This window comes from Pinus tabuliformis, chromosome 7, assembly GCF_031772625.1.
Source record: "Pinus tabuliformis cultivar Carrire ecotype Pingquan chromosome 7, CPIR1, whole genome shotgun sequence".
Lineage (NCBI taxonomy): Eukaryota > Viridiplantae > Streptophyta > Pinopsida > Pinales > Pinaceae > Pinus > Pinus tabuliformis.
Genome location: NC_142293.1, coordinates 693092952 through 693118881, shown reverse-complemented (window position 1 = coordinate 693118881; position 25930 = coordinate 693092952). Strand labels below are relative to the sequence as shown.

The following is a 25930-nucleotide window of genomic DNA, read 5'->3' as shown; positions in this document are numbered from 1 at the left end:
ATGAGCCCCAAAAATGTACAATTATTTGGGCTCATTCAACCTCCTAATTTGGCTTGGTCCACCATTCTCATTTGTTTATTGCATGTTTTTGATTATTTTTATGTTAATAGAGTGAATTTGGTTAGTCATTATGCCAACAAGTCTAATGGGTGCTTTGTGTAGCCTTGTTGGTCAACTTGGAGACAAATTTGAAGGTCTTAATGAGCACTTGGCAGCCAAATTCGTGGGAGAACAAGCTAGAGGGTTTGTAGGAAGGTGTCCCCCTCATTTATGGGCCCTTACCTCGAATTCTCCACCATCAGCTCGGAGTTCAAGGGCCACCGAATCAATCAGCTCAAGGGCAGCCAAGCAAGTCAAGTTGGACTGCTGTTAACTCCAAGTCTTGGGCAGCCAAGTCCCTAACTTTTAGGAGGACTGTTGGGTCCTCAAATTGTATAAATAAGAAGGCTTGGGGCCTCATTTTGGTTAGCTAGTGGGTAGTCATTTTGTAGCTAGTTAGTCATTTTGTTTTAGCCATTAGTTAGCTAGTTTGTAGTTCGATTTTTATGCAATAGATTAGCTTTGCTTTCAGCTCATGTTCAAGTTCTCCTTGTGGACAGTTTTGATGTACTTTTCATTTCTTGATTAATAAAGATGGATCCAGCTTTGCACCAGCTCTAAATCTTTCATGGGAGGCTGTAGCTCTTGGGGTTGGGCCCATCTCAAGCGCCCAGTACCTCCCTTGTTTCTCTTTATGTGTGTTTGCTGCATTCTTGAGAAAAAATCTGCTCTTTAGATTTAATTCATGTTGTGTTACTTAGGTTGCTTTTGATGGTAAAAGTAGTTTCTTATGTTTAAGATAGATTGGTAGGAATTATTCATGTGTTTATATCTCTTTGATAATGTTTTGTTCACAGGTTGTACGTGATTCTTTTCATGAATAAGGTTGCTGTCCACCGATTTCATTAACTTGTTAGATAGATCACATGATATTTCGATTGCATGCAAGATGTAGTTGGTTTGATCAAATAACCACTATGCAGGGCATCTTCATCACCTCCTCGTTCATTTGAGCCTCGTTCAGATCAGCTCCTCCATCACCAAGTCTGTTCCCTCATCTCCCATCTTCTCTTTTGCCAAGTAACCTTACCTTCTTCCCCATTGTTGTCTCAACCACCTTCAAGCCAAGTCAGCTGTCCACATCACCTCACCACTCCATCCATCAGTTCCTGGGTCACTTCAGACCCCCATCCTACCTCCATACCCATCCATGCATCTTCCATCAACCATCCCATTTCAGAACATCCTGTAGAAGAATTGCAGACCTTCCTGTAGAAACCCCTGTGTTTCCTGTAGAATCCCCTGCAGACATCCTGTAGGAGGCCACTCACTCGGTTGCTGAGCCTTTGAACGTGAGGAACCTCTGTGGACTGATGCTAAGGATCTCTAGGGACCTCTCCTAGCCTCCCCAACCTTTCCCAAGCTTTCCTTCCTTCCGCATCACATCTGCACAACCAAACCCTAATAAGCACAAAATCACAATCACTCCATCCACTTAAAGAAAAAATATAAAAACATGTCTTTTAAGATGCAAGTAGATTAGATTCATGCATTTTCACTTATTAGAAGTAATGGCATCATTGGTAGAAGTTTCCTTCACTTTCTTTGCATCATAGAGGTTAGACTAGTTAAATTAGGGTTTCCTAGGGTTTCCATGTTTTGATTTGCTTTCAGTTCATTTTTTCCAAGTAGATTAGTCTTCTTTGAGCTAGCTTTCGTCCATCATTTAACAAGCTTCTTCTGAGAGCCTATAGAAGTTGGCTTGAGCCCTAGCGGACTTGTGCCAGCTGACCAAGTGACAGCTGCGACAAGAGCTAGTACTTGTGCATACAACACCGTCGCTTCCAAGTTTGTACGAACTACCGGGTTGATAAAATTAAGAGACAGGAAGCCCTAGGAGTTGTAGCATTATTGCTACAATACTGGAGCTCACCATCTTTTTGGCGCCGTTGCCGGGGAAGCGGCAGAGTATTGGTGATTGTTGCTATTCTTCTATTTTCTACTACAACCTTCTGCTCAGTAGTTTATTTCATTCTCATTCTGCAAAAGTAGCATGACATTTCCTGCTTTCATAAATTAGCATTTCCTGCTTTCCTAGATTAGCCTTTTAATTCCGCAATTTCAATTTTGCAAGCGTAGACTAGCCTTTTCATTCCTGCAATTTCATTTGAGCAACATAGATTAGTCCTTTCCTGCTTTCATTTCAATTCCGCATTTTCATTTTAGCAAGATAGTTAGTTGCAGTTCAATCTATTTCAGTTTTGCATGTAGAAGTAGAAAAAAGCAAAAATCAACCAAAAAGATTTCATTTCATGCCTTGTAGGAGTAGAGATAAGTTAGAAAAATGATTGCAAAACACCCCCACTGCTTCACACAGCCTTCTCTCTTCTTCGATGGCTGTGATTGAAGGACCCCTGGGTGGACATCAAGACATATTTGAAGAACCTCTAGGGGAGAAGAAGAAGAAAACATTCCTCTAGAGCAAATGGCTACAAGCAGAGATGTTGGGAGCAACATCTTGTCCAAATATGAATTTGCAAATCAGATCGAAGATTTCAAGAGTGATATGAGGCAGTTTCTTGCCATGCAACTGGATACCTTGCGGATCCAAAAGAAGCAAGAAGAAGCCAAGAGGGCTTTGGTCATTTTTTGTCCTAGGTGCCTTAAAAAGCATCCTAGGAACGAATGTCCAATGCACTCCCTAGAAGTGTGTTTTGTATGTGAAGAATACCATCCTACAGATCAGTGCCCTTCCTTGCCCAGAATCAAAGCTGCATATCAGAGAGCAAAGGGAGCCACTGAATCACTCTATTATATGAACCAAAGGAGGCCACATGGACCTAGATCTTACCAGCAGGAACTGCAAGGGATACCCGAGACCTATTATGACCCTTATCAAGCCACTTTCATGCCTTCTTGGGATCCCCCTGCTCATCCTTCCTGGTCTACACCTCCTCCTTGGTCATATTCTCCTTGTTCCTTCACAGATCCATATTATGCCCAACCAGTTGCTCATTCGTTTCACTCTTATGCTCAGCCACAGCCTCAGTGGAATGCACCTCATCAGGGGTGGAGGCCCCAGTACAACACTCCTCTCACTTCGTTTCCTCCACCACCTGCTCATCCACACCCATCGCCTCCTCCTCCACCAAGGCAACCCCAAATGCCTACCCAACCACAATGCCATCCATCTCCATCTCAATTTCACACCTCCACTCAACTACCCGTACCATTTCCAAAGCCATACCATGGAGTAGCTCAACCCAATTGCAAAGCTGAGGCACAACATGTGCAAATGACTCCTGTTGAGCTCAATGATGTTCACCAAAGCTCAGGAAGAGTGTTACAAAACAGAGATTATATTGACAACCTTGAAGGACCAAAGGAAAAAGAAGATTCCAAAGAGGAGATCAAAGAACCATGGGTTGCACTTGATGAAGAGAAGAGATCAGAATCAGAGATCGAGAGAGTTCCTTCATGGTCACCATCAAATCCTCCATGTATTCAAGAGAAAGATCAGCAAAAAGAGGAAGATGAGAAAGTCATGATAGAAGGTGACATGAAGAATGATCCAGATCAGCAAACGGACCAAGGATATCAGAGCTATATTGAGATATGGTTTCAGATCGTCACTAAGTTGCAGCGGTACTCTCTTCCTCAGCTATGTTTGATCCCTTCAAAGTCAAATCGTTTGGTCTCTGAGATCTGGATACCTATCAAAGCATGCATTGCGAGCCTTCACATCATTTTTTCTCTAATCTCGATGTGCACATGGCTCCATTGGAAGTATTCTTATACTTGAAAATGATTTTGTTTTTTTCAAGTAGGGTAGGGTACCAAAAAAAAAAAAAAAAAAAAAAAAGAAAAAAAGAAAAAGAGAAAAAATGAAAAAAGGAAAATAGAAATCTAAGGTGAAAACCTCCTCGGAGGCGCCTTAGATTGGCTCATTGATTGAAAACCTCCATGAGGCGGTCAATGGGTTGGGAAAAAAGAGAAAAGAGAATAAGATCCTTGGGTGAAAACCTCCCTTGGAGGCGCCCAGGGCAGGCAATCAGGGTGAAAACCTCCATGAGGCGCCCTAGTTGTTTTTCAAAAAAAAAAAAAAAAAAGAGAGAAAAAGAAAAAAGAACAAATAAAACTAATTTCCATTGGCTAATTGCAGGTTGCAAGAAGGACATTGTAGGTCAGGTGGATCACTCAAAACAAAGACAAAGAAGTTTTTGTGCCTTCTACAGGAAGTTTCGTATCTTCTACAGGAAGCTTACAAAAAAGCCAAATTGACCTCCGAGGAGGACCTGAAGGCTTGTAATATGTCCATGAGGCCTACCCACATCCATGTTTCCATTCCTCACCCCTTTTCCATCATTTTTTTCATGTCATTATGCTTCTTTCCTCAAAACTGTGTCTTCTACAGGAAGCTCTGTATTTCTACAAGAAACATCCTGTAGAACCTTTGGACGAGCCAAATCCAATTTCAAAAGTGAATCTGATGGTGGGAGTCTGTTGGTTAGGCCTGCAAGCACTTGTGTGTCCATCCCTTGCCTTTCTCCATCATTTGTCCACCTCATTTGCTTCTCATTGTGCTTCTACAGGAACTTCCTGTAGAAATTGTGGGAAACTAGGCATGCATTTCAAAAAGTGGTTTGGCAAGCATGGTAGCTTCCTCAAGGGTTCAGAAGCCCTCATGCAATCTTCCAACTCCTCCTCCATCATCTCCATACCTGCATCACAGCCAAAATTCATTTTGTCATACCATGCAAACACATGCAAAGTGCCTTGAAGCAAAAATCCATAGAGCAGAATTTGTTTTTTCCATAACCTAAAAACCATGCATCCATTTGACAAACCGCTTTATGGGGAATTGTACAAGGTTGATGACAACATGCCTGAGCAGTTTCATGCAATTCCGATGCACGGTTTCCAAGAAATCCGCCTCCATCACCATCAGCCATTTTTGCATTTTCTCCATAACCGTGCATCCATTTTAAAACCTGTTCCATGGGGAGGTGCACATGGGTGATAGTAGCCTACCCAAGTAGTTTCAGCCGATTCCGATGCACGGTTTCCAAGAAATCGACCTCTGAAATCTTCATCCATTTTCCATTTTTCTCGAAATCCGTGCATCCATTGATCACGAATTTGATATGGGAGATGCATAATGATGGTAGTAACATGCTCACCAAGTTTCAGATCAAACTGATCTACCGTTTGGGAGAAATGGCAAAAAGAAGTCTGGTTTTGTGACCATGCAGCAGCAGCAGCTTGAACGGGCAGAGTTGAACGTGGAAATGATTGCATGCACTCAGATCCGGCCAGAGGACACCTGCACATGAAAAAAGAAATCAAGGATCAGCAGCCAAGCCATATGCAATCAGGAAAACTAAGCATGCAGCAGCAAAATCAGAGCAGGCAGCAGCAAAAAGCTCACGGCAGCCATTCCACTTCGAGGTATGTGACAAACTCATTCCTCTATTGCATAAATTTAATTCGAAAACTGCATGAATTAATGGAATGGTGGGATTAAGCCACGAATTAGTAAGGTTCAGCTGATTGTCATCCCTAAGAACTTAGCCGGCAGTCACGCAGCATGGTCATTCACGTGAAACTAAAAAAAACACAGCCAGTTATGGATAGTTTAAACTCCAGTGAAACAAATGGTAAGGGATTACAGGCAGATGGAACTGCAGGGGACGAACAGTTTGCATGGGCTAAGCGCAGGTCTCTGCCACCTCACCACAAATCACGCAATGAATAAAGGAACGCTCGGCTGAAGACTCACGTAATTGTTGTTCAGGTACACTTGCTAATTGTTGTTCATTTACACTTGCAAATGTTAAACTCACGTCCTTCATCAAGTTTTGGGATTGTTAACAATTCTCCCGCATGCAAAGATCATTCAAAGGCGAAGAGACATCCTTCAGGCGTTTCTACAGGAAGTCTTCTATAGGAAACGCAGAAAACTGCCCTGCAAAAAGAAAACAAGCAGAAGAGAAAGCAATTGTTCAAGACAGTGCTGAGACAGATGGTGAAGCATATGATGACCACAAACATCAGTCTGAAGTACGTGATTCAACTGCAGGCCAATCTAATGTGACTGACGATAAAAAGAATGGAGTTTCTAAGGGTAATGGAAATATGTCTAACCAGCATTTGACAGAGTTGAAATCACATAGGCCTTCAAGTGTTCTTGGTAAAGGTGGAAATTCTCAGTGAGGTAGGCCTGAACATAACTTTCCCATGCAAATAATTCAAAAGGTGGTGAATTCGATGTGTTGAGGGGGTAAGGAAAATGTGAATGGGAGTTTGTCTACGAATTCAAAAGTTGTTTTTATTATCGCTGCCTGGAATTGTCTTCATGGTCTGCATGTGAGATTTTCTCCAGGGTCTTGAATTAAAATCTCTCATGTAGAAAAATTGAAACCATTGTAAGGCTCACCTGTGCACATATACATGTTTTTCTTTTGTGACTGCTATATGGTTAGTATGAAAATTAGCTCTGCACTCTGTCTGTGAGAGCCTAATTTCATTTTGACAGTCAAATTTTGGGGCAGCAACAATATTATAACCAAGGAATTGGTGAGAGGGGAGATACAACCAACGGAGAAATCTTGTCCTGAGAGTCAAGGAGGAAAGCCATATCAGAATTCTCCTTCTGATCAGAGCACAAGACAAAATAGGGCATTATATCCAAATTCTAGCCGAGGAACTCACTTCATCCAGCAGTGAGGAAAGGGAGCACATTGAGGCAGAAGAGAGAGCCAGGGGTAAGGAAACCCAAGACAGACCACCACAGGAAAAGCAACAGGAAAAGCTAGAGGAAAATCAAGAAAAACGATAAGGTGCTGAGGCCAAAGCTATGGGTGAAGTAAAAACACAAACGCCAAGGGAGAAGCGGTTGCAAGCACGAGCAGAGAAGACTGAAAAAGGCCAACCAAGTGAAGACAAAACCAAGGCAACCACAGAAAAATTAAAGAAGAAGACACCCCCAGCCATGCAAGCCAAATCAGGAAGTGTAAAAAACGACTTCTACAGGAAGCCAGAAATCAGCTACAAGAATTTCTACAGGAAGTCCTGAAAACACTATTTTGGCTTGGTTCTAATTGATTGTCTTGTGTCTCCTTATTTCACTGATGTTTGTGAAATTTATAAAAGAGGAAGGTGTTTTCAACTTGGGACTTGGGTGTGTTCGTATATTGCTACTTATTCCATTTACTAATATGCTTAAGCACAATAACCTGCTTACCAAAGCCTTTGAAAAGTGGGGTGATTTGGTGATGGCTTCATTCTGCTAACTGGTCCAACTTAGCATTTGAGGAATTGTTGGCAAGATGTTCATCTTTGGTGATTTCCGTGAAGGTCTTACTTTGGAGCTGAGAGGTGATAGTTTGATGGTATATTTGCTTTCACACAAAATGCTGGTAAATTGTCTTTGACAGAGAAGAGGGCACCATTTCTTCCATATGATTGCATAAACATGTGCACTCATAACAAGGATGAGGATTCACTAAGAAAAGCAGCAGACAGTAAGGAAGAAGAGCAGAAAGGAGGAGAAGATGAAGGTTGACACAGCCCATCTGGCATGATATAGTGGTGCTGTTTGTTTCTACAGGAAGCCAAAACTCAGCTACAGGATTGTTTCTACAGGAAAAGAAAGGATTGTTTCTACAGGAAGCCAGCGAACAGTTTCTACAGGAAAGTTTGAAAAGAGGGAAGCCAAAGGAGAAATCGGCCGAGATGCTAGCCAAGGAAGCCACCAGGGCCATCAAAGACGAGGAGAGAGAATTGGTTGCTCAGAGGATGAGCAACACTTTCAGTAGGGGGGTGATGATGAGCCCCAAAAATGTACAATTATTTGGGCTCATTCAACCTCCTAATTTGGCTTGGTCCACCATTCTCATTTGTTTATTGCATGTTTTTGATTATTTTTATGTTAATAGAGTGAATTTGGTTAGTCATTATGCCAACAAGTCTAATGGGTGCTTTGTGTAGCCTTGTTGGTCAACTTGGAGACAAATTTGAAGGTCTTAATGAGCACTTGGCAGCCAAATTCGTGGGAGAACAAGCTAGAGGGTTTGTAGGAAGGTGTCCCCCTCATTTATGGGCCCTTACCTCGAATTCTCCACCATCAGCTCGGAGTTCAAGGGCCACCGAATCAATCAGCTCAAGGGCAGCCAAGCAAGTCAAGTTGGACTGTTGTTAACTCCAAGTCTTGGGCAGCCAAGTCCCTAACTTTTAGGAGGACTGTTGGGTCCTCAAATTGTATAAATAAGAAGGCTTGGGGCCTCATTTTGGTTAGCTAGTGGGTAGTCATTTTGTAGCTAGTTAGTCATTTTGTTTTAGCCATTAGTTAGCTAGTTTGTAGTTCGATTTTTATGCAATAGATTAGCTTTGCTTTTAGCTCATGTTCAAGTTCTCCTTGTGGACAGTTTTGATGTACTTTTCATTTCTTGATTAATAAAGATGGATCCAGCTTTGCACCAGCTCTAAATATTTCATGGGAGGCTGTAGCTCTTGGGGTTGGGCCCATCTCAAGCACCCAGTACCTCCCTTGTTTCTCTTTATGTGTGTTTGCTGCGTTCTTGAGAAAAAATCTGCTCTTTAGATTTAATTCATGCTGTGTTACTTAGGTTGCTTTTGATGGTTAAAGTAGTTTCTTATGTTTAAGATAGATTGGTAGGAGTTATTCATGCGTTTATATCTCTTTGATAATGTTTTGTTCACAGTTTGTACGTGATTTTTTCATGAATAAGGTTGTTGTCCACCGATTTCATTAACTTGTTAGATAGATCACATGATATTTCGATTGCATGCAAGATGTAGTTGGTTTGATCAAATAACCACTATGCAGGGCATCTTCATCACCTCCTCGTTCATTTGAGCCTCCTTCAGATCAGCTCCTCCATCACCAAGTATGTTCCCTCATCTCCCATCTTCTCTTTTGCCAAGTAACCTTACCTTCTTCCCCATTGTTATCTCAACCACCTTCAAGCCAAGTCAGCTCTCCACATCACCTCACCACTCCATCCATCAGTTCCTGGGTCACTTCAGACCCCCATCCTACCTCCATACCCATCCATGCATCTTCCATCAACCATCCATCCTCAACCATCCCATTTCAGAACATCCTGTAGAAGAATTGCAGACCTTCCTGTAGAAACCCCTGCGTTTCCTGTAGAATCCCCTGCAGACATCCTGTAGGAGGCCACTCACTCGGTTGCTGAGCCTCTGAACGTGAGGAACCTCTGTGGACTGATGCTAAGGATCTCTGGGGACCTCTCCTAGCCTCCCCAACCTTTCCCAAGCTTTCCTTCCTTCCGCATCACATCTGCACAACCAAACCCTAATAAGCACAAAATCACAATCACTCCATCCACTTAAAGAAAAAATATAAAAACATGTCTTTTAAGATGCAAGTAGATTAGATTCATGCATTTTCACTTATTAGAAGTAATGGCATCATTGGTAGAAGTTTCCTTCACATTCTTTGCATCATAGAGGTTAGACTAGTTAAATTAGGGTTTCCTAGGGTTTCCATGTTTTGATTTGCTTTCAGTTCATTTTTTCCAAGTAGATTAGTCTTCTTTGAGCTAGCTTTCGTCCATCATTTAACAAGCTTCTTCTGAGAGCCTATAGAAGTTGGCTTGAGCCCTAGTGGACTTGTGCCAGCTGACCAAGTGACAGCTGCGACAAGAGCTAGTACTTGTGCATACAGCACCGTCGCTTCCAAGTTTGTACGAACTACCGGGTTGATAAAATTAAGAGACAGGAAGCCCCAGGAGTTGTAGCATTATTGCTACAATACTGGAGCTCACCACTCGGGAAGATGCAGGAAGTTCCAATTTGTATGCCATAGTACCAATATTTTGCAACACCTTGTACGGACCATAATACTTTGGTGATAATTTATTATCCTTCTTATCTTTCTTGAGAGACATTTGTTTGTATGGTTATATTCGTAGAAATACCCAGTCACCTACATCAAAACTTATTTCACTACGATGTTGATATGCTTGTTGTTTCATTCTATTCTACGCCAAATTCAAGTTACCCTTTAATAGTTGGAGAACTTTTTGTTGATGCTCAATTTGATATTCCATTGCTTGAACCTTAGAATTTTCTATTAAATATGATGTGATGGATAGTGGATGATATCCATAAATGAGGTCATTTTTGTTGCAGTATGGAAGGAAGTGTTATACCCCCATTCAGCCAGAGGTAACCATTTGACCCATTATGTATGTTTATCAGATACAAATCAATGGAGATATCCTTCCAAACATTTTTTCACTATCTCAATTTGACCATCAAATTGAGGATGATAAGATGAGCTATGAGCTAATTGAGTATCGAGATAAGAAAATGATTTTGTCCAAAAATTTATAGTGAAAATAGGATCTCTGTCGCTTACAATAATCTTTGGGTTGCCATGTAGATTTTGAATTGTTTCCATAAACACAATAGCAATTGTACATGATTTAAATGGATGATATAATGCACAAAAGTGTGCATACTTGGTAAGTATATCAACTACCACCATGATGACACTATTTCCTTTGGACTTAGTTAAACCTGTGATAAAATCCATTGAAATCTCCTCCCAACGTTGACTTGGAATGGATAAAGGTTGTAATAGATATGGGGTCTTAATTGTCTCAACTTTATTTTGTTGGAAAACCAAACATTCCACCACAAACTTTTGAATATTCGATTTAAGGCCATCCCAAAAAAAATCCTCCTTAACCCTGTGGTAAGTTTTAAAAAATCTTGAATGCCCTCCTAAGGCAGAGGTGTGCAATTCTAGAAGAATATTTTGTTTGAGTTTTGAATCCTTACAGAGGTATAAGCAATATTTGTACCATAATGAATCATTTTTCCAGCTAAATGTATCAGATGTACTCGGATCTTGTTGTAACTTTTGAATGAGTTCCCACACTTCTTCACCATTCTTCGATTCATCCCTTTCTTTGTTTATCCAATCTGGTTGGATAATAGAAATGGCACAAAGCAATGCTTCCACATCCTCATCCTTTCTTGAGAGTGCATCTACAACAACATTTTTCTTACCTTTTTGTAGATGATTTCAAAGTCATAACCCGACATCTTTGTGACCCATTTTTGTTGCTCTTTTGAAGATAATCTTTTTTCTAAAAAGTATTTAAGAATATCATGATTTTTTTTACCTTGAAGTGTCTTCCCATTAGGTAAAGTCATTGTTTCATAAGTGTATGTAGTATTGCCAACATTTCCTTATCATATTAAATACTTTCCTTTGATTGGATGAATTTCAAAAGAAATGGGTCTTTCTTCTTGCATTAAAACAACACCAATTCCATTTCTTGGGGCATCACATTCCACAATAAAGGTTTTTATTAATTCTGGCATAGCTAAGAGTGGTGCTTGGCACATTGCCTCTTTAATATGTTCAAAGGCTTTCGTTGCTTCTGGAGTCCAAGAAAATGCATCTTTCTTCAGCAATGTTGTTAGAGGTGCAGCTATTCTCCCATAATTCTTAACAAACTTGAAATAATACCCTGTAAACCCGAGAAATCCTCGCAAATGCTTTATGGATGTGGGGATTTTCCATTCCTGAATGGATTTAATTTTTCTAGGGTCTACCTTAACACCTTCATGAGATACAATATGACCCAAATATTCCACCTCTTGTACTCCAAAGAAACATTTGGAGCTTTTTGTATATAATTGTTTCTCCTCCAATAGTTTTAGCACTATATCAACATGTTGAACATGATCCTTCTAAGACTCGTTGTAGATTAGTATGTCATCAAAAAATACTAACAAAAATTTTCTAAGGAAGGGTTTGAAAATGGAATTCATCAAATCTTAAAATGTAGAAGGTGCATTGGTAAGGCCAAAAGGCATGACCAAAAACTCATAATGACCTGTTGGAATTATGATACACGTATTGTCCTTGATGGCAACTAACTCAGATGAAAGATCATAGTATAGCAGGTTAACAACAAAGAATTACAGATCAGTCTTCATAGAATGAAGAAAGAGAGTTATACCTAGGTTCACCATTGACCAAGCCGCGTATACACGCAGGTTCACTTTATACAAGTCGCGTATACATACACATGCACTTTCACAAAAGGAAAAGTGTGTATACCTTGGAAAACTAAGTGTTTGGTCTGAAGTATTTGGTCCATGGTATTTTGATCCATGGTATTGGTCTAAGGTATCTGGTCTGAGTTATTGACCCTAGGTATTTGGTCCAAGGTATTGGTCCTTAGTGGTTTTGGTCCATGGTATTGAGAAAGGCCTAAAACTATAAAAGGAGGATAAGATCATTAGGCCAAAGTGTGCAAGTATCGAATATTTGATGAAGTGTGAGATCTAATATGCAGCTTATTGGCTTATGGTGTTGTGCTTGATCTGAACCAAGGATGAAGCTTAGCGTTTGATGAAGGATAAGATCTAATGATGTATCAGGATCTTAAGGCTTGAAATGAATTATATTTATGTGATCATGTATCTGAATAAATAGCACATGGTGTAGTCTGTAAATGTGATGATCTGGGTATGACTAAAGTCTAGAATAGTTGTAATATTTAAATAATCATTTATAGATCTGTACACAGGTTCACTTTATAAAAGGAGCATATACACGCTGGTTCTGCATATCACATCAGTGTATGCATCATAAATTTTATTTGCAGATCTGTATGCTGGTTCGCTTTGGTAAAAGCACGTACACACGCAAGTTCAACCCATGGAAGTAGCGTATACCTTATAAAGTATGTTTCAGTTGTTTATGTTTTTCGTTGTAGAGTTTTGGGTTCTAGTGACTGTATTCTGGTGACAGTATCAGATTGACTATCAAAGGGATTGATTCAGAAAGTGATGTTTGAGTTTCAGTGATCAGTTGATGCAGATGTATTTAATGATTGAATTGCAATTATAATGTTTTTGATGGATCCATTCTGAAATTCATGAAATATGGTCCCTGGAGGAAGAAATAAGGTCGTAGCCTTCTGTAGGTCAACACCTACATACTAGTAAACATATTGGCTAGTACAAGAGCTAGGGGGTTGTAGCTCCCTTCCAGTAAAAGCTGGAGAACTAGAGAAGGTTGTAGCCTTGTGCAGGTAGAAGCCTGTGTATTGGTATAAGTCTGCACCAGTGCAAAAAATTGTAAATAGATTTTCTTATTATTAAAAGAAGACAGAGACGACATCAGCAGGTGGTTTTCACCCACATTGGGTTTCCACCTTATATCTTGGTGTTCATGTGTGTTTCTTATGTATGATGCTTTATTCTGCTTTTACTACATTGTCTAATGAATTCCTGATATACTGGTTAAAGTTCAATGCATGATAATTTGGGTAAATCAAAAGATCTCTACATATATGTTGGTTGCCTTAAGTACAGTTGCATATACACGCTAGTTCACTTAGCTTAAGTAGCATATACAAATCAGTTTTGAAAATTGAATTATTTATCTGATAATACTGATTCACCCCCCTCTGAGCTTTATTTCCAACATGGCCCTCATAAGTTCTAAATGTTGTTTTCAGAATGTTTTCAGTGTTCATTTTGATTTGATGATATCCTGAACAAAGCTCCAACTTGGTGAAGTAAATTGCTCCATGCAATTCATCCAATAATTCATCAATGATAGGAATGGGAAATTTATTTTAATAGTGAGCTTGTTGAGCTCCCTATAATCCAGACACATGCACCATGATCCATCCTTCTTGTGAACCAATACTACTAGTGTAGAGAAAGAACTTTGACTAGGTTGAATTATACTACCCTCTAGCATTTCTGCAACCATACGTTCAATTTCACTCTTTTGGGCATAGGGATATCTTTAAGGCTTGATGTTTGGAGGAACACTTCCTTGAATCAAATGAATAGCATGATCATGATCACGAATAGGTGGGAGGTCTTTGGGAGTCTCAAATACCTTGGAATGATTGTCCAAGACTTTTTGGAGATATGGAGAAATAGATGATTTTGATGTGGGAACCTCTATCGAACATAATTGTGCAATTATGCAATGTTGTTCTTCCTTTACAATATTTTTATCATGTTGTTAGAACTAGTTATCTTTCCATGTTTCCCTGCGATACCCCTTAATTCAAATTCCTTTCCTTCTGAATAAATTCAAGAAAAGTTCTTGAAAACTAAAAGTTATTATACCCAAAGATTGTAGCCATTGGAATCCTAGTACAACATCAGCACCACCCATTGGAATGGAAAGCATTGGACTATTCAACACATATTCTCCCATGGATAACTTGCTATTATGGCACTTTCCAGAGCAATTTATGATTCCTCCATTTGCAACCATCACTTGACACTCTGGTGTTGGATATAGGAAGCAATTCAATTCCTTCGCTATCTTACAATGAATAAAATTATGGGTACTTCCCAAATCAATCAACACTATTACCTTTTTCTTCTTGATATGTCCTTCTATCTTGATAGTTTGAGGAGTGGTAATTCTAGCCAATGCATTAGAAGATATGGTCAAATTTATTTCTTCTTTCTCTATGGTTTTTTCCTGGTGTGTATCCTCTTCTTTTGATGTTTCTTTTTCCATTTCTTCTTCCTCTTCACAATTTATGTAAAACAGTTTCTTCTTAGCACACTTATGACCTTTAGTGTATTTTCTATCAAAAATATAACAAAGCCCTTTTGCTCTTTTTTCTTCCAATTGTTGTGGTGTCAACCTTGTAGGTTGTGGAAGGCTAGGGACAACAACACTTCCATAGTTATAGCTGTGATTGGTAGAATTTCTTGTTTCCATAAGTTTTCTTTCAATTTTTCTTTCCAACCCAAATGCCTTCTCCAATGAGTCAGGTTCCCAAAGGTGAACCTCATGTTGGATGCTATCCATTTAAGTCCCTATGAACACATCAATCCTATGCTCCTCTTGAATATCTTTTACCCTTATATTCAATTTTTGGAAGTCCTCAGTGTGCTCCACCATTGAACCCTTTTGTTTGAGATTTATCAATTGGCTAAAAAAAGTGTTTCTTTTTGTATCCTCATAATGTGCTATCATTTCTTCCGTAAAAATTGCCCGAATGAAAATTTGTTTACTAGAGAAAAGGCATCTATACCATATCAATATTTGGAACATGGTGGGTCTTCAATCCAACATTAGTGTATGAAATCATGACTAGCATTTCTTGTATTCTCATTATGAGTTTCCTCTACTACCTTTTCGCCATTAGGAAGCATCTCTTGTAGCAAATTTTCCAAACCTCTTTTCAAACCTTCCATGTATTTCTTCAAATTTTCAATGTTTACTTCTAAACCATCCATATTAGCTTCCACACCATTCATATTAGCTTCCACTCCATTCATCTTATCTTCCACACCTTTCTTTAAACCATCCATTTTAGCTTCTGTTACTTTTTTTAGAGTGAAATTTTTTGCACTTTGTCTCGTAATTTTGATATATCATGTTGCATTTCTTCGTCTTCTTCATGAATCATGCTAGAGATTTAAGGTTTCTTACTAGGTGTTTCCATTTTCTTTCTTTAGGGCATCAATTAATGATAATTATGCTTCACTATGCCCTTTGAATCCCTTCCAACTAATTTTTCAAACGAAACTTATGCAAAATTTTAAAAAGATGACACGCCTTTTTTTGCTTTGAAGGAGCTCAATATTGAATCTGTCGTATCTTTGTAATTTCGAATCTCAAAGGTCTGAAATTTTGTCCCAAGGTATCTCTCTGAGTCCTCTTTCCAACCCTACAAGTATGATCAAGAGTGGATTCTCCAAGAAATAGTTATTCTGAATCTCGCATGATGACCTTATTATAGATAGGTTCAGTAGAGCGTGCTTGTACGAAGTGCCACATGTCCCCATTTTGAACTTTGGACCTAGAAACAATACATAGAAAACTAAAGTTTGTATTCTTTTTGTACCATTTTATGAAATTTCAATCTGATGCTCAGAGGGAAAGTTATGATGATTTTCCCCAGGTCACCCGTTTGAGATATAATTTGGGAGCCTGCCAAAACCCTAACTTCCTTGGTTCATATATCCAAATATATAGTGAGACAAGATCTGAAATGCATACCCAAGGTTCATCGAGATTTTAGCTCAAATGGGTTTTAATTTCAGCTTCTGAAACTTCGTAGGAAAGAATTTATAGCTAAAATTCCACGATGACCTGTTTGAAGCAACGAAACCCTAGAATCCATAGCTCTGATACCAAATGTCAACCAGCTCACAAAATAGAAGAAAAGATAGATAAACAACTTCAAGATCAACCTATTCTAGGGGGAAACCTTCTTTACATTACAAAAATGAACAATTCTTGGATGATACAAATGATAGGACCTCCTTTCTATATATAGGAGTCTAAGGGGTCACAATATAATTAGAGCCGACACAATAATAATAATGTAAGGGCACAACAATAACAATAGTGGGCTTCTATGGGGCACAATAATAAAAATATGGGGACAACATGGGCACAACAATAACAATAAGGGGCTACAATGATAATAATAATAAGGGAATAAACTGGTATTATAGGGACCTAACACACTTCCTTTTCCCCTATGTGTGTTAGGACCCCCATGCATCACACTTGACTCGCTATAAGGTCACACACTTGCTTCCGACAAAGTTATCATACTTACTTCTGTTGCTGCTGTGGTCAAGGCACTACTTTACTACCCACTATTGGGATTCCTACTCCAAATGGTTTGAGGTCTAGTTGGGACTTCTTACCAGGGAGATCCCCTGACATGTTGGTGGGTCCAGCATTGTCAATAGGTGCTTATGCTTAGTTTTGACCTTTTGTTAATATAAGCACATGGCTATTAATTAAACACTTATTTCTTCATGTCTAGCCAAAAATATTATTTCTTGACTACTGAGATTGTCTTTTGATTCCTTGGGTGCCCAACATAAGGCACTCCATGCATTCACTCAATACTAAAATTTTCAACCCTAGAGAATTTGACATATAAATCCCACCTTTATATAATATGGTTACATTTTATTTATTTTCATAATCCTTGTGTTTGGGATACACTTTATCTTTCTATAGGCTGCTTTTAATTTCCATTGTCATTGATTTGAATTTCCAACCTCTAAAATTCTGGTTTTTATATCAAATTTACATGTTCTTATGGTTGTAGCACGCATTGCATGCACCCTTTTGTTGAGTGCATCAATCACTTTATTCTCCTTACCCTTATGTTCTTAATTTTAAAATCATAATCATCCAAAATTCCAGCCTTCTAATTTATTTGGCAAATGTGGTTGTCCAAATAATTACTTCAACCTACTATGGCCAATTTTTAACTCAAATGTAACAACCCCTCCCACTCTCTTGGATTATTCTCAATTGATGGGAGGGGTTGCTTTAAACTAACATGGCCTTCTTTAAACTAACCCGGCCTCTATGGTCTCAATATGGAGTTGGGTTTACAAATTTCCTCTTTTTCATGGTTTGTCAAAATACAAAGTAGACATTAGCATCATGTTTACCTCGTTAAGAACTTTATGATGATATAAATTTTATCTTAATCTAACCTCGAATTGAAAGTTATGCGCTTTCAAAGCTTGTGAATTATCTCCAATGACATCACATGATCTGCCACATGGCACCCATGTGTAACCCATGTGGTTCTTCCACATCATCTACAAGGCTTACCTAGCAACTACACGACATAGCCAAATATACATGGCACTTGCCACCTCATCTCATATTTATGATGAGGTGGCAAGTTCCACGTATATTTGGAAGGTTTCATAAGGTATTGCAAGATGTATTTGTGGCATTGTATATTTGACCACAAATAGATCTCACCATACCTTATGAAACACTCCACATAAACCTTCCACGATGTCGCAAATAATTTTATGTTATTTACCCGAAGGAACTACCATCCAATACCCTCTATCAATATGCACCATTACTCAACTAAATTTCTTCTGCAGCGTAACAAAGAATTCTATGTTAGTTGTTGGGAAGGATTCCCCTCCAATGCCTTCTGTCGACTATGTCATCATTCCATCATGTTGAGGAACCAAACTCGAAGATGACATGGCCCCTTAACACATAGAATCCATGTCGAATCCACTTGGTAATCCTTCTACCACGTGGCACCACAAATCACTACCACATATCCTACAACTTTGTTTGAATCAACATTCAATAATACTAATTATAGCTATCACGTGTCACTACCATGTAAGAGACACATCATCATATTATCTATGTCATCTATCCACATGGTAGGGATGCTAGCTCATTGTGCCCACCATGTCCTTGCCAATTCAATGTTTCATTTATCAACACATTAGTGTGATTGAAGAGAGGCACGAGAAACAACTCTTAATGGGGATATTACCATCTCACCCATCAGAATATGTCAATTTCGGCATGTACAATGTTGTGGATCGGGCACAATGATGGGAGGTGTGAAAGAAAACAATGGGAATTTTATCATCCTATCCATAGGATTTTTTCAACCTCTAACTCACACAAGGTTAGTCTTCCAGACTAGGTTAAAATTATAAATCATGTGCCCTTCTCCATACACTACACATTTTTCCTTACATAACCCATGGAAACCAACATATAATGTAAACACTCTCACTACCTTTTTCCACCATGAATGTGGGATAAATATTTTTGGTTCTAAATCAATAGCTTGGATGCATCCACAAACCTAATCAACAGTTAAAGGGTCTTTTCTCTAGAAGCTATATCCCGAGCATCAAGGAACCATATCATACTTGAGAGACCCCATTGGAGAGTTGAGACCATGGAGAAGAATCTAAAAAATTCTATCAAGTCAAATCTATGAGATAGATGCCGCAACAATCAAACATAAAAGGAGTGTCACATAACTGTAATGAATCTAAGATCACCAAACATTTTACTCATTATATTCAACCATAATACAATCCATAGATTAATTAACTAACCCACTATCAGACTTAAAAAACTAAGCCATAGTTAACACTACTCTTCCATCTCAAACACATCAACACCATATTATACCACTAAATGAATCCCAATCAACACTTTTATATCCACTAGAATATCACACATTGTACCATTCTCACTCCTTTACTAGGAAAGATATAAAATAGTCTTAAATGGTTAGAGATCCACAATATCCATAACATTTCATCAGGAAAATCTATAATATCATGCTTCCTCTGGGAATGCTCAAGGCAATGAAACCTTATACAAATGTTTACATCCACAAAATGAGAAAAAAAAAATCAACTCTACAATGAATAACATGAAACACGTGGATAACCTTCATAATCTATTTGTTACAGTTCATTTTTTGGCATCCAATCAAATAGCCTTGAACCCAAATCAGTCATCATCCATTCACACTTTGCAATCATCCCTTGCGGAGCCAAAAACTTCTCCTTTCCTGAAGTTCCAAGAATCTTGGAATATGTTGGCTAAAAATACTATTTTTGAGGATCAACATACTTCCCTTTATGGCAACCTATGATGGCATAGTTTTCACGCATACCAACTATGCTGGCCAATGCAGGTTGCTTTCCCAAAAAGTGTGATGATAGTGGGAAATGAGTAAAAATGGAAATTAATTTTTATATTTCTCTTTCTAGAAGCTTCATAAGTGGTTTTAACCATTTAATGTTGGATAAGATCTTGAACTCCTAATCTTGAGTCCTTATCTCTTATCCCCTAGAAATTACCTCCCCCTAATGTGGATTTAAGCCATATAATGGTAAATCCAAAACCACCTCATTTAACTTATAAATTCACTGCCTCCCATAGATTTTGGGTTGGCTTTTCGAGACTATTAATTATGCCCTCATGTTGTTGATTTGTGCCTAGAGGTCCATAAACCATCCATGTGCTTGAGGTGTGATTTAAGGCTTGCTATTGTGGCAAAGGAAGGATAAGATAGGTGGGAGAGATCTACAAGATCGAGGCCTCTAAGGGTTGTAGTATTCTCCTACTTTTATTAATACAAAACTGCCTTGTTTTCCTATACATTATGTCTCATTTATGAATATGTAGAACAATGAATCCTTGGCTTCTTGTTTAGAGTTGTTTGTATATTCTATTTGTATGTTTTGGTCCTCTTACATGTTTTGGATGTTTTTCATGTCCAAATTTTAGCATTTTTAGTTAGAGCTAAAGCTTACAAGTAGAGAGAAGGAATAAACTTGCATTAGATTCTAAGTATTTATTCCTCCCATATTTCAAACTTCTCTAAGGATAAAAAAAATGGGGTTTTGTCTTGGTTGTTTCTAGATTAAGGCACTAGGTCTAGGGATATTTCTTTTGTTCGCAGAAGGAATTTATCCACAAAACAACTTGGTGACTCCAATGGGGAACGATATGTTATTTAGTCGATTTATTTTCCATGGCCTTCTATGACCCTTATAGGTAGCCCTTTTTGTATTGTTCAGATTGTCATTTGACCTTAAAAAAATGGATTTTGAGTTTGTTAGGGTTTTTTGCCTTGTTTTCCATGCATATCAAACCCATCACACTTATCCTTCTATGACAATGCGTCTCATCTCACTTTTCCTTATGTAAAAGTGTGACTCATTGCACTCATATCAATTTTCCTTCTGTAAAAGTGCAACACATCTCACTTTTCCTTCTTACAAACTACGATGAAAAAGTCAAACATCACACTAGTTTCTATAGCTTACCTATGATGATGCTTGGAAATACAAAAATTAGGGCTTCCCTAACTTGCTTTGGAATCTATCTTGTTTATCATGATTTCATGTGTCCCTGGTCTATTCAAGGTATCTGTAAAGCCAATATATTGTGTGAGATTTGAGTGTGATTTCCTTTTGATAAGGGATTGATTTTTCTTGTCAATTAGGTTTCTTCATTTGACTTGGTTATTGATTTGTTAAAGGAATTTTCATAATATAGTTTCAATCTGTTTGAATTGTTTCTGATTTAATAATCTTGTCATTGTTTCATTTTTATTTACATTGAAAATTGAAATAAAAATAAATAAGAAAAAAATTCATTTTCTCATGCATTAGGGCTTTGAATTTTTAAATTGGAATAATAAACTTGAAGATCATGTTTGGAAGTTGTTGTTTTCTGCATCATTATTTGAAACTCCTTCCCTTCTTTAGATAGATCTTCATTGAATGAAAAAAAGTTCTTTATCATGCTAGTTTCATTTTATGAGTTCAGGTGAACTTGTTTCAATCCGTGAAACTGAAAATTTAATCAAGATCAACATTAAAATTTATCAATTAACTTAAGGGTCATTTGAAACATTAAAGACACGTTTAGTGGTCTAGGATAGAAGACATGTTTCAACCTCTCTAAGCATAGGAGTTGTTGTTACTTTTCAGTGTTACATCTCGGGGATGGTTGGTTTTCCACATACAAAGGAATATAGCAAAAAATTCTTCCATGTACCTTTGGGTATATAGGACGACGCTCCACGTACAATGAGTATATCATAACATTCCCATCATACGATTACACATTAGAAAACACTACTATGGATTTTTATTCCACGTACCTCCGAGTATATTTTGGTTGTCCCCATTAGGTTGAAAACCTGCCATAGGTAACCAAGTTGACTACCTTTTTAAATATGATACACCAAACACAACATTCAGGGAGATTTCCTACACATACTTAATCATATATTGTGGTTCACAGTGACTTGGTAATCCTTATATGCCTAGTTACTCCTCTTTATTTTTATTTATGTTTTTACATTTCAAAATCAATTAATTAACTCATTTTGTACTCCTTATTAGACCTTAGGTTAAGTCTGATTGCAATCATTCTGGAGTTTTCCAGTCAAGGAAACACCTTTTATGGTAATCCTGTTCCTTTTCCTTCTTTTGGAAATATTGGTGCTCCTTACATGGTTACGTTGTCCCTTCTTAGATTCACCATTAGTTTACTGGTATGGTTTTTTTCAAACTCCTTGGTTCCGAATGTCCAAACTACTTCACAACCAAGTCCTCCACCTGAAAAACATCAACCTCACATTGATCCTCAAGTTGTCCCTTTTCCTTCTTCACCCATTGTTTCTTCTTCCGTTTCTTCTTCTTTTCCTGGGGAAAGTATTGATGTTATTAACAAGGAAGCTAAGAAGAAGAAGAAAAGCATGAAAAGGAAGAAGAAAAATAAGAAAAGGGGAAACCAAACAACCATTGATATGAATGCAACTAATGTTGATAAATCTCCCAATAAGGTCCATATTGTTAAATTCCCTTGCATTCTTTGTAAGGGTGATCACCTTTTTAGACATTTCTTTGGGATTCCCAAAGTATTAGAAGTGTGGTCTATAGGCTCACATAAGCCCTTGTCATTAGCCTGTGAAGATCATGCTGGTGAAAAACCATCAATTTTTGATAATAAGGTTCCCAGGAAAAAGGGTAAAGTTAAGTTTCATTATAGGTTATGTGAAAGGAATCATTTATGGATGAAACATCCAAAGTGTTGGAAAACCTTACTACTTCTAAATAGAAACTTCCAACTGGATGCCAAAACATTTCCCTCAATCCTCCATTGTTTATTGAAGTGACTAATACACTAATCCATCTTCATTCAATCCCACTATCTGAACATGAATCCCATGAGTCCATATCCAACTAACCATTGGTTGAGAAAATGGCTGACTCAATTCCACCTTCAGTCAATCGCACTTTTATTGTAGAAAGTGAGGTTCATATTGCTCAAGTTCTTCTCATTCCTTTAGATCCCATCGAACAAGGGGATATTTCTCCTATTGTCACAGAGCCCCCTCCAAGTAATCATGCCATTGCCTTTTATTGGAATCAATTAAAAAAGCCTTGTCTCCCTTCTTACATGCCCTTTCAAATCATGGTGAAGACTCATGATAAGAGCATATATCACACTATTATAGAAGAAGGCACTTATGCTAGTATTCGATCCTCAACTGCTTGGAAATATTTAGGTTCCCCAATGCTTGTGTCCGTTATCCAGAATATATTAGTTTGTAACAGAATAAAAAATCAAAACTTAGGGATCCTTCCTCAACTTCTTATTACCTTAGAAGGAGAAACCATATATGTTGACATTATGGTAGTCCTAGGCCCCTTGGATTTAAATTTACTCCTTGGGCACAACTATGTTTATGCCATGAACGTTGTCATGTCAACACTCTTTCGAGTGATGTCCTTCCCGCGTGATGGAAAAGATGTGACTATTGATCAACTTCCATTCGTTGGTCCTAATTTGACTACCAACCATCCAACCTCCCTAAACATTCCTAATATACAAGTGGTATCTCCTTTGCCACATGTTAATTATGTGGTGACTTGTTCGATCTCTACACCTACTGTTGAAGAAGAGCCTCTCACCGATTTCATAACTTATTTTGACCTGGATCCAGTAGGTGATATGGTGAATCATTTAATGGGGGTGTTGGAGATTGATATTTCCATTGGATCCCTTGATATGTATCCCTTCTAGATAATTTTTCTTCCATCTGATGAGAACCTTTTTGAAGCCATGACCTGTTCGGGGTCATGATCAAATTTCCCTGAGAAAAGTTCATTTTCTTATGTCAATCTCGTTAAAAAATGAAACAAGGTTCCAGAGCATAGTTCTTTTACTGTGTTATGCTCCTTAAAAAATGAAATAGGTCACCATGAGCATTATTTCTTCTATATTTCAAGCTTGCATAAAAATAAAACAAGTCTATAAACATAGTTCTCTTTCTGTGTCAACTTCATTTCATCCTATCACATGATCCTCTTCCTTCCTTCTAGGTGAATATATTTATGCGAGTAACCATTAGTCTATCTAGGTCCATAAGGAGAGTTGGGAGATGAAACGAAGCTAGGGGAGCATGCCTCTACTATTATGCTATGGGAAATATACGTATCTCAAGCATAGTTTTTCCTCTATTTCAAGCTTGTGTAAAAAGGAAACCTATTTCAAGGTTAGTATTTGTTCCTTCTTATGCTCGTAAATACATGAGAATAAGTTACCAAGAATATTTTTATCACTTTTTCGAGCTCGTTAAAACTTACGAAAAAGGATCCCCCCTCCACACTTTATCCTTCGTAATTGCCACTTTTTATCAATCTGTTTTTGCAAGATGAGCCTTTCTTTTTCTCTTTCCATTTTCACCATTTTCTTGGCTAATAATTTACTGTCACTGAGTGTTTTACCCTTTCCTGAGGAACCACTATGATGAGTGGTATCGTTAGCTTACCTCTTGACCTCTACATGTTCTAAGAAGTTTCATCATGACCAAAACCAATTTCTACCCTTTATACCACTTGTTCCTCCAGTAGGAGTTCTATTTAAGCTCTTTTCAGACTGCCAAAACATGAAAATATTACCAATCACTTGTCTTTTCAAACTCGTTAAAGTAAATGGAAAGACACCTGCCTTGTATAAGTTTAACCTTTTTCTATACCGGAGAGACTATTTATGAAAAAATTAATACTTTAGTCGAACATGGCTAAAAGTTTGTCTTAGGTATTGCTTTATGCCTTTTCGGGCCCAATAGACTAATTTTTTTTTTTTTAGTAAAACTGTATAGTGCATATTCAGATTGCAATTACAGACGTATTAGAACCAGATTTTCCGCTTCAATATAGCTCATCGAGAGCAACAAAGCTCCAGATCAAAAACCAGACAGAGTTTACAGAACATCGAAATACCAAGCCCAGGGACAGTTACCAGCATATAGCTCTACCACCAACAGGATTATTACAGAACCAAAACATAAGACCACTTGCAAAAAAAAAAAAAAAATCCTAGCGCAGCATCATATTGCCTATCTCCTCCAGCTACCACCATCGGAACCACCACCACCATAGCGAGAACCGCCACCACCATAGCGAGAACCGCCACCACCACCATAGCCTCCACTGCCGCCACCATAACCACCACCACCACCACCACCACTGTAGCCGCCACTACCGCCATAACCACGTTTAACACGATCATGGTTTCCACCGTAACCCCCACCACCACCGCCCCCACAGTAGCCACGAGAGCCACCGCCTCCACCACCGCCCCCGTTTCCTCTGGACTGGGCTGGATTAACGGTGATGCTCCTCCCGTCAAGCATCTTTCCATTCATTGCGTCGATGGTGTCCCTCATCGATTGCTCATCGTTGAAGGTCACAAAGCTGAATCCACAGGATCTATCAGTTTCCCGATCACTTATAATCTTGGATTCCACGACTTCGCCATAGGGGCTGAAAGCCTCCTGCAGGCTTTTGTCGTCAGTAGACCATGCAAGACCTCCAACGAAGCATCAGAACTCAACATCTGCTGAAGCCATATTCTCAGACTGAAGTTTAAGAAAACTTGACAGAACAAGAGAGAGCAATAAACCACTAACACAGGACTAGATCCAAGAACAAAACCAAAAACGAACAGAACCAATACGAACCAGGGACAGACCGCCCCATAAACGAGTCCAATAGACTAAAATTACAAGAATGACCTCTTGGAGTTTTTTTTTGCCTCTTTTCTCAAATTCTCTAAACATGAAAAATAAGTCGAGTTATACCATTGTTGGACTCATAAACTTTTAAACAACATAAAAGACTGAACCACTCCTTCTCAGGGTTTGTTAAAAATACTGAGAAAGAATTTGAAGGATGAACTTATAGGAAAAGCTTATGTTATCCTCCTTAATATTATAAAAAAATAAAGGGGTACTAGCCAAAAATGGTTGGGAAATTGGGGAAACATGGCATTTGACCTTTATGGAAATGATCCACTCTTAAACATGAAACTCTCTCACCTTCGTAATTATTTTGGGTGGGAGAATCCGCTTGCCTCTCTATTGGTCATACCTTAATGAAAGCCTTCATGATGGGTCTTTGAGTCAATGATGCCAACTCCATAAATTGTTGTTGATATGTTCAAGAGAAGTACACCGTGAGTTGACATATGTTATAATAC

The 25930-nt window shown here is 38.4% G+C and overlaps 1 pseudogene; it reads right to left on the bottom strand.

The window, feature by feature from the left end:
- Window positions 1-24629: 24629 nt before the first annotated feature.
- On the bottom strand, window positions 24630-25316 carry LOC149249385 (glycine-rich RNA-binding protein GRP1A pseudogene; annotated as a pseudogene).
- Between the last annotated feature and the right edge of the window lie 614 nt (window positions 25317-25930).